The sequence below is a fragment of the Sciurus vulgaris genome (genome assembly GCF_902686455.1).
Source record: "Sciurus vulgaris genome assembly, chromosome: 4".
Classification (NCBI taxonomy): domain Eukaryota; kingdom Metazoa; phylum Chordata; class Mammalia; order Rodentia; family Sciuridae; genus Sciurus; species Sciurus vulgaris.
The window spans coordinates 124,639,649-124,655,692 of record NC_136464.1 but is presented as its reverse complement, the minus strand read 5'-3'; the positions used below and the strand labels follow the sequence as shown (position 1 = coordinate 124,655,692).

The 16,044-nt window shown below is 31.3% G+C and overlaps 1 long non-coding RNA gene across 3 annotated transcripts in view; it reads left to right on the top strand.

Annotated features, from left to right (window-relative positions):
- The window catches only part of LOC306659125, a 117,338-nt gene that overhangs the window by 58,736 nt on the left and 42,558 nt on the right, over positions 1 to 16,044 (top strand). The window contains exon 4 of one of the 3 annotated variants that reach the window (XR_013763219.1): positions 15,791 to 15,900. The exons of the other annotated variants lie outside the window; for them this stretch is intronic. This is a non-coding gene — a long non-coding RNA (uncharacterized lncRNA). The remainder of the gene's footprint in view (positions 1 to 15,790; positions 15,901 to 16,044) is intronic. 3 annotated transcript variants of the gene reach the window in all.

Genomic DNA, 16,044 nt, shown 5'->3' with positions numbered 1-16,044 from the left:
AATTCTGTTTTAGACTCATCTCTTAAACTGAGTAAAATAATGAAATTCCTTCCCCTACATTTCTTACCCTTTTCATTTATCTTTCTTCCTACAATAATTCTCTCATTTTGCTTTCTTGTTGCCTACCTCTTAATGGGGTGTTATCAACAGACACTTGAAGTAAGCCATCCTCTACTAGTGACATCTCAAGTATCCCTGTTCCTTTTGTGTCTCACAACTTTATAGATCCCTGGAGGCTCAGTTAAAGCATATTCTTATTGGAGCACGGTGAGGTTTATTATCTGAAAGTCCACATGTATCAACTTCAACTTATAATAAAGTAAAAGAATTTCAGCTTTCTGAATCTGCACAATAACTTGGTAGCCTAATGTCAATGATTGTATGTCTAAATAATATTTACTTGTAGCAAGCTGCTTGGCAGCAGTAACAACACATAAATATTTCAGTACCTTGGAATAAATACAGCTTACATAGAATTTTGCTTATTTAAAATCATCTCTAAAATATATCACTTTCAATTCTTCATCCAAGTCTGACTGTTTCTTCCACAGCTTAATGAAGAGTTAGCCATTGAATTTCATCTATGTCAAGGCAACGTATGCCTTTCAATTACCATAGGATGTTTCTCTCCCTGATATCTGAATTTTAGTTTTGTCTTCTTTTCAGTGTTTTCAAAGACATGCAAGAAGTCTTAACTGTATACATGATGCACAGTGATTTTAAAGAAAAGCCCAGTTTTATATTGCAGCAACAAATATTATCAAAACTTAAAAAAGTGAAAGAAAAATGCAATAAAAGGAGAATAAGATCCCATATAAAGAGACTAACGTTGACATGGCAAAAAAGTACTCTTTCTAATAATTCACATTGATATGTACTTCTAGCTACATGCTTGAAGCAACATATATATATATATATATATATATATATATATACAATAGGTAGTATAGATTCAGCTCTGTTGTATATGCTTAATTGGTGATTGGTCCCTAGTGCTCATTTAAAGCTTCATAAATCTGTTCTACCCTTTTAAGATGACTTTACATGCAGAGAGATATTTGTGACTATTATGTAATATATGTAATTAGACACTGATTATTAAAATGGATATGAACTAAACAAGAACACAGAACATAAAGGAAAAAGGAAAAAGTTTTCTGAAAAGACAAATTAAGAGATTCAGCACTTTATTTTTCCTTATATGATCTCATTGTTTTGAAATATAAAATCAATTATATTTCTTATGAAAATAATTATAGCAAACAGGTAAATCTTTTTATATATGTAATCAAGTTCACAAATAGCAATTTGAAAAAAATATATATATATTCTTTATCAATTTTTCTATACTTCTTTCAAAAGTGAGTGACGAAAGTAAACAAATATTCAAATGGCAGGAAACATTATGTTTAAATATTTTGATATCCTTAATATTTATTATATCATTAATAATTTTGAATGTTAAACACTTGAAAGTTTTGTGGAATATCAATCCATTCAGTGAGGAACAAAGCATTTTTCTCTGTATTTTCTGACTAGCACTTTAAAATCCTTTTTAAAAATATACCTACTTTTAAGAAATAGAGGAAGTTTGAATGCGGTTGCTTTGAATTTTAATAAATGAGTAAAAATTCAGATATCTCATATATTCTTACAGGAAAGCCTCAAATAGGAAGTTGGACCCATAAGATCTAATTTTGTGACCATAGCAGTAAGTTATTTCACCTGTGGCAGAATTGTGTATCTGTGAAAATCATGTTGGTAGCATAATTTAGTAAATATCAAACTCCAAACAGTATGCTGAGAACACAGTGTTTGGATCTATTTTCTGTAAAAAGATTTTTAATTATGAGGAAGAACCTCCTAAGGAGGAAGTCAAAGGATGTTAGATGCTGACCTGTGAGAGGAAAAACATGAAAAGCTATACACTGTGTTAATAGGAGGACAATTTTAACCACACGAATCTCTGATTATCACTCAGGGCTGCTGTCCTCCAGGCAGAAGAGAGTCTTGCCCAACCTCTCTGGTCAGCAGATGTCAAGGAGAGTTATGGGTGCCTCTTGCCCTCTTCACAGTCAACATTATGTACCCGATACACTTGAAACCCGCAGATTCTAGTGTTAGGACACCAGGTTCAAACCCTGACTTTAGCTTGAATCAGCAATTTGATTTTTTTTTTTTTTTTCTTTTGGTACTAGTATTGAACCTAGGGGTACTTAAGCACTAAGCCACATTTCCAGCCCTGTTTACTGTTTTTTATTTTTTTGAGACAGTGCCTCCTCACTAAGTTGCTTAGAGTCTCACTAAGTTGCTAAGGCTGACTTTGAACTTGGGAACTCCTGCCTCAGCCTCTCCAGCCACTGGGATTACTGGCCTGTGCCACTGCGCCTGACTACAATTTAACTTCTGACAAATTAACCTCTCTGAGCATCTATTTCCTTAGATATGAATAATGATTTTAAGAATATCTTCCACAGAGGCTTGTAGGGAAATAACAACATAAACAACAACAATGCAAAGTGGGTACTCCAAGGATAAAGAAATGATAAGGAAATAGAAATGCTAATTGCCTTCATTTGATCAGTACACATGGTATATACATGTATTGAAATATCATGTTGTACATGAAAATATGTACAATTATTACATGTTAATCCAAAATTTTTAATATTTAAGGAGACAGCAATGATAATTGCCTTGGTTTGATATTTTATTCATCATATACAAAAATATCAAATTATCACACTGTCATAAATATGTCCAAATAAAATAATAAAAATAATAAAGGAACAAAAGAGAATGTTATGTCTAGAATGTAACAATGTTAAATTAATGTTTCTGTATTCTAATGCCATGTCTGTGATGATGTTTATAGAGCTTATGAAAGAAGATACAGTTATAATTTCATGTAGGGTATTATGTGATGATGGGTAAATATTATGCAAATATTTGCCACTAATTGGCAGATATTGAAAGCATTTAAAAAGAAGCTTTGAGTTCCTTCAGTTCTCACTTTAGGGAGGATTGGAGGCTGTATATTCCTCCTCTGACAGTGAATGTCAGTGATCCCAAGCATCATCTAGTGCAATTGATATATATAATAGCAATTGCACTAGAGCTAAATCAGTGTATTTAGGGAAGAACTGTAAAGTAGGGAGTTTAGAACTTCAACTCAGAAATACCAGTGTGTGACAAATGGCATCATGGTCAAAACAGCAGACTTGCTGTGGTTGATAAAATAAATAAAGAACTTTGAAACATATAAAATAATTCAATGTAACTTTATTTTTAAATTAATTTAAGCTCAGACAATAAGCTTCTATTGAATATATGTGGATATGACCGTGAGCTTGAGAAAACAATCAAGAAGTTAGAGCATCCTAATGTTCAAGAGTTCTCTTAATGAGTTTTATAATGTGTGTGTGAAAAATAGGTTATGCTCCAGCTGGAACAAAATTAAGTTTCTAGGATGTGTTACAATCATGCTGACATTACTGAGAAAGTTGCAATGTAAAATGATCAGAAATACAAAATAATCAGAATTTTTGTGATTTAAAATAGATAACAATTAGAAATATTCATGAGTAAGCATGGGTTTTGTTATTGTGCTCAAGTAAAATATCAGGAAAATATTATTTTGTGCCTCATAATAGTTATTCAGCTATAAAATATAATTACTCTGTGTTTGAGTAAAAGATATATGCCTTAAGTATATATTATTTTTTATAACAGATCCAATTTACCAAAGCAAATCAAAATCGCAAAACAGGAAGAATGGTACATTATATAATCTCTGAAATTCAAAGAATCAAAAGCTCATTGCAAAACTCATTTTTTATAAAGAAAATATAGACTTCTTAATGATAATTTCTATATAAACTGGAAATTAGCTTCTTCTAAAATTTTTTCTTACAAATAAATGAAACCCAAAAGAAACAGGGAATTATTATTCAAATATTTACACACATATTTTTATTAATGGTTTTAAGGATTAGTTATAATTTTCTCTTTAGCTCAAAGTGGCATATTTTCTTTTTCTTTTTTTGTGATATGTTATGGTCTATTAGTACAATGATTTCCAAATTAATTTAACAGGCTTAAATAAACCATACAGTTTAAAGAACATTATCAAATAAACATTTAGTAAAGTATCTATTATTTCTATTTTCAGGTCATTTTTTTGCCATTTTGAAGATGTGTTTCACGTTGCCTTTCATCTGACCACTTCCATTCACTCATCTTGCAATAATATATACATTTAAAATCTTAATAAACATTAATTAGATGTAAGTCACTATTCCAGAATGAGTATAAATATGTCTTCTGATGCCAGAATGAGGATAATACGTTCTTTCTTGAGCTTGGAATCATGTAAATCAATAAAAGTTGCTAGCTGTAACATGCTTAACATACAATAAAGCTAATGTGACTTCTCTAATAAAAAGACATAATAAGACAACAGGCAACTTGGATTGCAAGGTAAATAAAGGACTGATATAGATTGTATATTGCTTAGTCATATATGAAAATAGTACAAGAAAGATACTGGAAGAATTTCTAGGATTCGTTTTAAAAGTCATTTTGAATGACTTGTGCAATTTAGCAAAACAGACTTTTACTGTATTCAACACTGCTTTGGGTTAATTCTATCCTAAATCATGGCAACATACAATTGCAAGGACTCTCACAGATTAAAAACACATTAGTATCAAATAGAATAGCATCTAGCACACATAGCAGATTTGTTTCTACGGAATACAAATTACATTTTACCTCAATTGAATCTTTTGTATTTGTTGGTGTTGATACAGTGCAATGTGTCCTTCATGACCTTGAGACTCAACTCAGGGGAAATTGAGACAAATACTAGTAACCACAACTTTTCAAAATGAACTGCATTCTGATTTGGAAAAACGGGAGAACTATTGCTATAAGACTATGATTTCTATCAAAGACTAAGCTCAAATGCTTTTCAGTTCATTAGCTACATATTTTCCAAGAAAATGTTATATTAACTGTGTAAATCCATGTGTTCTAAAGGTAATTTCATCATCAGTTCAAAAACTGTCCAAATGACAGTTTTGTAATCAACAACAAGATCATTTTATTATCACATTTTAGCCCCAAAACTTCATCAATATCCCTTTCCTAAGATTCCTTTTTGAGATGCTTCAGAGTTTCCAAATTGTGGTATCTCTCTTAAAACTAACTTCATTGATCACATTTATGTTTCTGACTGATATATAGAACTTTTTATCTGCAAATATTTTTCTACTGCACATGTAAAAATGAAAATTAATATCATAGAAGTATACAACAAAACATATTTCAGGCCCCACCTCATGTAGTCTGAAAAAAGATTTTATTTGCATTAAATTTAAGTCTAGGTTGCAAAAACAAAATTGAAAGTTTGCACCTCTCCATGCTTAAAATTCATATGTCCCAACATTAATCAGCTTCTATTGATATCTGGAGACTCTTTCAAATTGTCTTCTTATTTTTTGTATCTTTCCTTTGTCACAATTTTCACCCTGAATCATAACATTTACATTAGCTTGTTCTTGGTCATTATTCTAAAAACCAGCAAAGAACCTATGGGTCTTTGGTAAATATTGACCTCTGCATGTTTTTGTAAAAAAAAATATGATGTTTTTGTTGCTAATGGGATTCACAAGTTCCAAAGTTCAAATGTCCAACTGACAGTGAGAATATCCTTGTGCAATGGGTTGGAACAATTCAGGTAGATTTGTCTTTCTCCCAACTCCTTCCACATAGGAAAGATCCAGGTGGGACAGCTGGTCAAGTGCACAGTACCTCACTCCCACATAGCTCTTTGTTGTGGAATAAAGTCTCTGAATGGTAAATACCATTGTCTTTAGTTTTTAATTGGTGAACATCATAAGATCACAATGTCCAGGGGTCTTATCTACTATGAGTGATCGTAGCAGCCAGTAAAGATTTTCATTTCCTCCCCAGTCCTCAAAGGTACTGTTCCTGCTTTGTAGAGATGATCCCCTTCTTCAACTCCTGCTCCATATCATAGATTCTGAACAGTGGAGGTCCAGAGCAAGCTTCCAAGTTGAAGATGCCCTGCCTCAACCAAGTAGCCCTTTTTATTTGAATTAGACTGAGCAGTAGTTTGTATACCTTAGGGCATTTTAAAAACAGGAAAGCAATCAGTTCTCAAATAGTTGAATCTAACAGCTGGATTTAATACCAATAAAAGCAGATGAGCCAGGCGTGTAATTAGAAGAACCATAAAAGAGATAGTCAAAGGTGTACCAGCTAAAACGCTGCTGCAGGTTCATAAAGTTTTGTGCATGCTCAAGATTATATCACCTGAGGAAAAACTTGAGTGAAAATTTTTGTGTTACTGGTACCTGGATGAGCACAAAGTAAACTAGTTAATTCTTAAAAAGTGAAAATAGTCTCAAAGTTATATGCATCTCACACAAAGAGTCACATCAACCATAAGGCTAAGCAAATAACTTTCAGTGAAACTTCCCTAATACATTCATAAATCAAATAAACAAGCAATGAATGATATGAAGCACTAATGGACTAATGCAGATGAATATCTAGAATTACTAAATGTTATATAAAATGTCCAAATTATTTTTAAAAAATGAGACATGAAAATGGGAAATATGGTTCATACATGGTAAAAAAGCAAATAAGAAAAAAAAAATGCTTTTCCATGGGTCAAGATTTTGAACTTTTTAGGTAAAGAATTTAAAGAAATTATAATAAAATTGTTCAAATAGCTAAATAAAACCATATTTAAAACTAAAAGTGTGATAGCAATAGCAATGTCTCCACACGGAGAATATCAATAAAAAAATACATACAATGAACCAAATAGAAAAATATAATGAGCAAAATAGCAGAGTCACACGAGCAGCTCAACAGAATTAGTGAATTTAGAGATAGATCTAGGCAGGTTATATGACCAAGAACAGGAACTAAAAGAAAATGAACAGAGACTTAGAGAAATGTGGAACACATTCCTAAGATGGAAATTCTAGAAGAGGAAAAAAGGATAAGCAACAATAAAAACAGGATAAGGGAAGTGGGGGTGTAGCTTAATAGTAGAGCGCTTGTCTGGCACATGTGAGACTCAGGATTTGATAGTCAGCACCACATAAAAATAAACAAATAAAATGAAGGTATTGTCTCTACCTATAATTAAAAAATAAAAACAAAACAAAACAGGATAACATGGGAAGAGTCTTTCAGATTTGATGAAAAACAAAAACAATCTACATAACAAAAAGTTTAAAAGACTCCAAACAAGGTAAATACAAAGAGATCTACACCCAGACACACCTATTATATGACAAAACTATATGGAAAATCATTAAAAGACAGAAAATGATTTATCACATACAAATAGCCTCAGCAATACTAATAGCTATTTCATATTAGAAATCCCAGAAGGCAGTGAGATGACATATTCAAAGTGATGAAATAAAATAAAATAAAAATGATCAACTAAGAATTGCAATCCAAATAAAATTATTTAAAAACCAAGGTGAAATAAAATTCATCAAAATTAGCAAAAACTGGGGTAATCTGCTGCCAATAGATCTGGTAAGAAATGCTAAAGGAAGTCCTTGGAACTAAAAGTTACCAGAGAGTAATCTGAATTCTCCAGGAAAAAAAAAACAAAAGCCAAAACCAAAACAAAGAGCTGTTATAAAGGGAACTAATTTAGGTAATTATATAAGAGACAGAAGAATTGCATATTACATTTCTTCTCTTAATGAATTTGTCATGAGGCACAAAACAATACATGTATAATTGTATTATTGGACTTCTAGGTAAATGCAATATGTTTGACATTAATACACAAAATAGTTACACAGAAACAAGGCTGTGTGAGAGTAAAGAAATGTTAACTCATTCATATAAAGACATGAAGACAATCAGGTAAATAATAAGCGAATATAACATAGGTTATCTATATCCTTTCTCTCAACTGCTTTAAAAGAATAAGTTCATATAAATTAATAATAATATGTGTAAAATATTAGCACAAAAGTCAAGATGGAGCTATTTATGAATACATTTCCCGCATTTCACTAGAAATAAGTTAGTATCAATACGAAGGAGAATCTGACAAGGTAACATTCATAGTTGCCTTATAGCAACTAGTAGGAATATATATATATATTTTTTTTTTTTTAAATGTACTTAAAACAATTAGGAAAGTAATTAAAATGTGACAGCTGCAAATATCTGACTTATTTTAAAGTAGGTTAAAAAGGATGAAAAAAAGAACAAAGCAAACTAATAACAATAAACCCAATATCAATTTAAATATGAATGAATTATATAATCAAAAAGCAGAGATTGTCACATTGGGTTTAAACACAAATACACACACAGAACATAAGAATCAGTTCTGCTGCCTCTAAGAGAAAACACTTAGAAATTTAAAGATCAAAGAGGTTAAAGTAAAAAATACAAAAATACACATTATGAAAATAGCAACAACAGGAGGTCTAGAGTGGCTTTTCTAAAAGCACAAAAAAATAACTTCTCAAAACATGGAAAAGGATAAAGAAACATTACAATTCATTGTATTAGACAAGTATTATTTTTATGCCCCAAATAGAAGATACAAGACAAGAACTCCACATCATAATATTTCTTGTGAATGTTGATACAAACATCTTCAATAAGATACTAACTCAATCTAGCAGCACACTAAAAGGAATATATACCATGATAAAATGGCATTTGTCCAAGGAATGCAAACTTGTTTTAACAACTCAGATCAATTAATATAATAACTCATGGGAACAAGGTAGAAAAAAACACAAGATCATCTTAATAAAGAGAGAAATAGCATTGCATTGCAAGAATAAAATGTCATTTCATTATTCAAATACTTAATGAACTAGGTCTAAAGGGGACTTTCTCAACCTAATTAAGGGCAAAAATTCCATAGTTACCATGATACTTTATGGTAAAAGTCTTAATGATTGCACCCAACATTAAGAATAAGACAAGGGTGTCCACCCTTGATACTTCTCTTTAATATTATAATAGAGGCTATAGACAGGGCAATTAGGCAAATAAAGAAAAAAACACTAGATTGGAAAGGAATAAATAAACCTCTAGTTGTATATGATCAAATATTGTATATTGAAAATCCTTAGAAAAATAACTTAAAGTTGAACTCATAAATGAATTTGGCAATTTACAGGATACAATATCAATGTAAAAATTATGTTTTAACACATCAATATCAAGCAAACTAAAAATAAAATAGAAATAAAAATAATCATTGACTATTACATATTATTTTTTTAATGGCACTGATGTGACTAAAACAGAAATAAATTTAACAAAATAAATGTAAGAATGTACATGGAAATTAGAAAAAAATTCATTGAAAAATTTTAAGGAAGACTTAAATGCAAAATCATGTTTATTGATTAGACTACTATTGTTAAAATGACAATATATCTCCAAATTAATATAAAAATTCAGTGTAAATCCATGTCAAAATGCCAGCCCCCTACTGTCTACCACTGTGTGCACCCACTCATTATTACTAATACTGAGGATGTGCACTTGAAAACCACAGGCACTGTATTGGCCTGTGCACTACTGCCCAGACTGAGGGTAGGTGTTCCACACCACGGAATATACTAATGTGGATTACAGCTAAGGAAGCAATGGAAAGACAATACTATGAAGCCCACTTATAGAACCAAAGCCAGTGTAGCCTACCAAATTGACACTGTTAAACCGTTTTCTAGGGGAAAGTTTTACTAAAAAAGACATCCTATAACATTTGCAGAGACCAACTTATGCACCAGATGTACAACTATAAGCATAGGGACCTAAGAAATATAAAAAAAGCATGGTAACATGATATCTCCAAAGGAACACAGTAACTTCAGTCATGGACAACAAAGGAAATGATATCAATGGAATGCCTTTTTTATGAATTCAAAAGAATAACTGTAGGGAAGCTCAAAGAGACACAAGAGAATACAGACTATGCAATATTAGAAAAACAATTTATTATATTAATGAGAAAAGTAGCAAAGAGAGATCATGAAAGAGAAAGAAACTTGAGAAGTGAAGAACTCAATAATTCAAATAAAATACGGAGCTGGGGACCTTGAAAACAGAATAAAGTAGAAAATAAATCCCAAACTCAAAGGTAAGTCTTTTGAATTATCCTAGGCAAACAAAAGTCACAATAATAATGAAGAATGCCAACAAGACTTACGACACAAATGAAAAATTTCTGAATTATAGGAGTTTTAAAAAGGGAAGAAATTCTTTAAAGAGAAAACTTATTCAAAGAATGATAGTAAAAATTGCCTAATTTTGAGAAAAACATGGACAAATAGTTCAAGGAGGACCCCACAGCAATTTAACCAAAAAAGGTCCCCACCATGGCAGCATACTGTGGTAAAATTACCAAAAATCTAAGCCAAAGAAGGAATTCTAACAGCAAGGGAAAGGCACCAAGACACAGTTAAGGGAACCCTTGTTATACCAATTGCTTTATTCTTAGTGGAAACCTTACAACAGAAAGGATTTATAGAAATTATGCAAATACTGGGAAATTAAACAGCATACTCTTGATTTACCATCAGATCAAAGAAAATATCAAAAAGGAAATTGAAAAATTCCTTCAAAGAAATAATGGTAGCTCAATATAACAAAACCTATGGGATATGGCAAAAGAAGAACTAAAAAAGCAAATTTAGAGCAATTAATGCTTATTTAAAAAGAAAGAAAAGAGTAACAGAAAGGAAGAAAAGAACAAGAAAATTTCATGTAAACAACTTAACATTGCAAATCAAGCAACTCAAAAAGAAAGAACAAACCAAACCCAGAATTAGTAGATAAAAAAACAGTAATAAAGGTCAGGCAGAAATTAACAAAAGAGAGACTAAATGTGACACCAAACAATAAAGAAGAGTCAATTTTTTGAAAAATATAATTGATAAACCTTTATCCAGGCTAACAGAGAGAATGAGAGAGATAAAGAGAGAGAAAATTTTATTTAAAAAATCAGAGATGAATAAAGAGACATTACAACTGATATCACCAAAATACAAAGGATAATAAAAATTATTGTGAAAAAGTACAGGTTAAAAATTTAGAAAATCTAGAGGAAAGATACATTTCAGAATTATTTCACCACTGATAGAAATGTAAAATGACGAAGTAATTTTGGAAGCAGTTTTTTGTTCATCAAAATAATAAACAGAGTTGTTATATGAACTAGTACTTCCACTCCTAGATGTATATGCTAAAGAAGAAAATATATTTGTCCACACAAAAATTTCTAATTGAATGTGTAAAGTGAGATTATTTCAATAAAAATAATACAAAATTAAAAGTGAAAATGTATCAAATAATAAGTTTATGAACTGATGAATGGAGAAACAAAATAAAATATATCCATACAATGGAATATTATTCCTCATTCAAAAATGAATGAATCATTGATACACACTATAGCACCAAAAACATTGAAAACTCGGTGAAAGAAGTCAATAAAAAAGAGTGTAGATTGAATAATTCCATTTTTATGAAATGTTATTTGTAAGCAAGCATATTGAGACAGAAAGATAATTCCTAGAGTAATTGGGAAAGGATAATATGAAATAAGTGATTATGAGAACAGGGTTTATTTTAGGGGTCATAAAATAGTCTAAAACCTACATTGTGGTAATAGTTTTATAATTCTTCAAGTATACTAAGCTCTATTGCATTGTAAAATCAAAGTATGTATTTTATGATACGTTAGATATATCTCAATAAAACCATCTATAAAAATGAGAATAACTTCCTTAAGTTGGCAACTTATTTGGGTCTTATTTTCTCTATCAGCATTTGAACACAATATAGGATGCTAAATGTTTTTGTTATTCCTTAATTCTACCTTCTATGTATTAAGGAGTATTAAGGAAAAATTTCTTTCATATGACCACATGTTAAAAAAATTCAGATTTTTTAACAGAATACAGAAAATCCATTATTATCATTATTAATTTTTAGGAATTTTTCAGGGGGACTACTAGAGATTGAATCCAGAGGTGTGCTACCATCAAGTTACCTCACCAGTCCTTTTTGTTTATTAATTTATTTACTTATTTATTTATTTTTGAGATGGGGGGTCTCAGGTTGACTTTAAATTTCTAATCCTCCTGCTTCAGTCTCCCAAGTAACTGGGATTACAGGCATGTGTTACCATACCTGGTTACTTTTCAGGAAATTCTTACAGGTATTAAAGAAGGCAATAAAGGCAATTGGAAAGGCCAATTATGAGCAAAAAAAGGATTACCTATTGCTCTAGTTGGAACTTTTGTGTTCCTCCCAAACTTTTATATTGAACTCTAATTCTCAATGTGTCAGTATTATATGTATTAATATATGTAAAAAATAGATAAATAGAAAATCTAATGAGAAAATTAATACTCAGCTAAGCTACAATAATGTTTAAGCGTTTATAACCCCAAAGATTTTTGGTCCACAACATTCTGTAGGAAAGTATTTTGGAATTTTCAGGGAATTAAAATTTTTTGGTATTGAAAGAAAAGGAAAAACTCTATTTCTTTAAAGTTTCTATATCCTATTATGAAAATCAGACAATGCACATAAATACACAGACAGACATGTAGAAGCAAAATTGTGTGCAAGTATTGCATATTAGCATACGTCAGTTAAGTTGCTTTTAAAATGTTTTTTTACTAGTATGAATTAAGTTAGGCTTTTTTCAGTAGTATATGAATGAGTGAGGAGACCATTTGTGCAATTATTTGAATTATGATGATAATAAACAAGCTTCTTCAGGAAAAACAAAAAGTAATTCCAGGAGCTTCAGTCACTGGAAAATGGTGCCACAATCTTAATTCACTCCAATTTCCTATCTTTAATTTTGTTTTCAAATTTCTGATTCCCCAGATAGAATGTGGACCAGTTTGCATGAGATATTTTCCCTCTAGATCCATCTATTACTCAGGGTGTTCAAATAGCGTGCCGGCAGCACAAAATCTTTGAGGAATTTTTCTGCATTTCAAAAAAAATAATTTTTTGAATCATTTTAGCTTAACAAAAAATTTTGAAAGATGTAGAGTTCTTTTGTAAGCTGCCATCAGTTTTCCCTGAAGTTAGTCTATCGCCTTCTAGGTTAACATTATATGTCCCCATGGAACACACCAAAACTAAGAAATTATCATCTAATTTCCATGCTTTATCAAGATTTAACCAATTTTTCACTAACATACTTTTGCTATTTCATGATCAAGCCAGAAAACCATGTTGAATCTAGGATCTTTCTGTAGCCTCCTCTTGCCTGTCATAGTCTTTTCAGTCTTCATCATTTCTTGTGACCTTGGGTCTCCAGATCCATTTTTTATAATTTTTTCATGATATTTCAAGTTATCAATATGACTTATTATTAGTGATGTTAACCTTAATCACTTGGTTAAGGTAATGCTTGACAGTTTTCAACATTGTAAATTTACTCTGTGCTTCTATATGTACTCTTTGGAAGTAAGTTAAGTCCCACCCATACTCAAAGCTAGGGCGATTTGGATTAAATATGGAAGTATTTACATGTAATTTTTTAAGAAATAGTTCTTCTTCTCTTTATTTATTCAACCTGTGTCATTAAGAATTTAATGTATCTGTTTCATATACTAAGTTACAATTCAATATTACACTGTTTAAATTGTTGCTCAAATATTTTCAGCTTTTAATCAATGAAAGGTTTTTCAGGTAATCTGTTTGCATTCATCCTTCCACTTCTTTCCTCCACTCCTGTATTTTCTGCTTTGCTGACAATATAAGATGCTCCATTTCCTCTTATATTTTCCTACTCTGACAATAAATAAGCTATTTCTTCAAGAATGTCTGGCTGTTTTCATTGGTGAATGGTATTTACAAATTGGTATCTGAACACTGAGTTCCTACATTTCGAAAGTTCGAAATAATCTAGATTTCGCCCTTGAAACATATAATAAAAATAAATAAATTTAAAAGCCTATGTTGCCTCCAGGAATACCATCATGTGGAAGTTAATTATTTGAGAAACATTTAGGACACATAAAATTAATTGTTTTGTTAAGGCGATGTTTTGGCTCTGTGGGTCTGGTGTCAGCAGTAGCAGCTACTGTCTTTGTAATTGTGCAATATATTTCTGGGAGTTGTTCCTGGAAAGATCTGGTTCTCCAACACTTTGATTAACTTTAAACTTCCTGTTAACCTGTAATAATTTCTATCCTTAACATAGCTGCTGTATTCTGTTTTCTGAAATTAAGAGTGCTGACCATGGCACTAACTATGAAAGATAAAGTACTAAATACAGGTCATCTATTCAGGGCACATACCACATCATACAGTGACATCTAATCAATCTGCAAGGCCATGACTAAAAAGGGATGCAAATCAAATCCAGAATAATTATCTAGTGTGCTCATCCAGTCATCATTAAAAAGACCTTTCAATTTTAATCATCTTTAAACATGGAAGTTGAGCCATTGATATGCATTTCCAAGGAAGTAACCACATTGCTAGGGTATGCATATCAGAGAGGAAGCTTATAAAAATACATTCACATCTTCAGACTTTGTAGAATCCATGTGCTTTTTATAAGTTACCTGGCATTATAACAATGCTGATTAGATACCATTATCCTTGATGAGCAGTTCAAAGAAAAGTCTAAGAATTTATATACATATATGTATGCACATATGTGTATATATTTGAATATATATATAAATATTTGAATATATATATCTAAACACATTTAAAACTACTGTATACACATATATATCTCCAAATATTTATATATATTCAAATATATATATAAAATCCCAAGTAATTTTAGATCTGTTTTCAATAGAAGAGATTTTTTTCTGATGTATACATGACTTTCATCAAAACATTTTGCTCTGTCTTTTATAATTTTCCTGTTTGATACTGTTCAACTCTACCATCTGCCACAGTTTGCAAATTAGGAGTGACCATATCGTAAGGCCATAATTTCAAAGACAGTCTGAAGCACAGAGTGATGAAAGGTCTTTCTATTATATTGGGCTGAATTTAAAGATGAGATATTTGCAGTATTAAGAAAATGGTTTCCATTGAGAAATATTTTATAGCCTGCCTTCAAAGTTTCCAAAATTGATGTTCTTCCATAGGAGAATTGATAGACAGCAATACATATGTCCTATGTCATTCTGTCACTCTTGTACCAACAACATGATTGAGGTAGTGGGCCTTTTCTTTTCCATAAGACATCTTTTTCATTCTTTGACATACATAGGTTTTGAAAAAAAGTATCAAGTTTTTTGATATCGATCCTTACTACTCTCTAGGGCCTAGCAACATGATAGCATTAGGCTGGTAGGTTAGGATGATGCTCCTTGGGATGGTGAAGGAGTTTTGGAAGCTGTGGGACACAGCAGGACATAATACGTAAGAAAAATGTAAGCACTGATTATCACTGAGGTAGTGCAGTAATATCTATTCTTTCTTGTCTGCAAGAAAATCAAATGGTTCCTGTAGATTTTGTTCCCTATGTGGAAAATGTTATCTTCAGATGCCATATGTGACACTTTCTTATTCTTTGCTGTGACAAATTAAAACAAAATTAGTGACTTAAATCAACATATATTTATTATCTTTTATTTCTGTAAGTCACAAGTCCAAAATAGACCTCACTGGACTAAAATCAAGGTGTCAGATGAGCTGTTTGTCTCCGAGTTTTGGAGGTTTCAGTCCCTTATTGATTTGCCTGTTGTTCTAGACTTGTTTCCAGTCAGCATATCATTGAAGCAGCATGTGGCAGCATTCACCTCATGGCAAAGAAGAGAAAGAGAAGAGGAAGAGATCAAGATGCCACACTACCCTTCCAGGGTATGCTGCCAGTGACCTAGATCCTCCCACAAAACCCACTTCTTAAACGTTCCACTAAGAGAATTATGGGATGGGGACCAAGTCTTTAACACAATGGTCTTTGACCAATATTCTAGATCTAAACTACAGCAATCTGCAAAATTC